Below are 716 nucleotides of genomic sequence, written 5' to 3'. Positions count from 1 at the left end.
CGGACAGTCTGTTTGATCGGCCGGTAGGCTCAATCGGCTGGACTGTTCGAGTAGATTGTTTCTTCATTTGAGTAAGATGTGTTTGTGTATGATGGTTTGAACTTTTGAAGTTTTCGTTGTAGTATTTGAGAACACTGAAGTGTTCTTACCTTTCAGGTCGATCGATCGAACGGTCTGATCGATCGGCCGGCTTAACCGATCGGTTAGACACTTCGATTTTGAGTCCTCAGCTGGATGTCACTCGATCGAACAACATACTCGATCGAACAGCATGCTCGATCGGGTGGCATTCCAATACGTCGAACAAATTGAAAATCGATTAAGTGTTGAAGCATAGTATCTCATGATCCGAGGAGTAATGTTGACAAACGGCTGTTCGATCGAACAATACCTCGTTCAATACCATACTTCATGAAATTGTTAAGGTGTGGGGCCATATGCTAGCCGATCGGCTGGCCTGGTCGATCGGCTGGCATGTCCGATCGGTTGGGCTGTTCGTTCGAACAGCCTAACCGTTCGGCCAGCATCCTGACCTGGTCGGCCTGTTCGTCTAACACTTAGCTGTTCTGATTATTTGACGTTATATTGAGCTAGTTTGACAACGAGCTGAACCAGGGAACCTTCGTCCTTATTTGTTTCTCCTGCTCGGACAGGAATCACCCAAGTCCGGCCGGTGAACGGTTCGGGATGGTGGTTTAACGTTTAACCCGAAGTCG

Source organism: Helianthus annuus, chromosome 12 (assembly GCF_002127325.2).
Source record: "Helianthus annuus cultivar XRQ/B chromosome 12, HanXRQr2.0-SUNRISE, whole genome shotgun sequence".
Classification (NCBI taxonomy): domain Eukaryota; kingdom Viridiplantae; phylum Streptophyta; class Magnoliopsida; order Asterales; family Asteraceae; genus Helianthus; species Helianthus annuus.
This window is presented reverse-complemented; position numbering follows the sequence as displayed.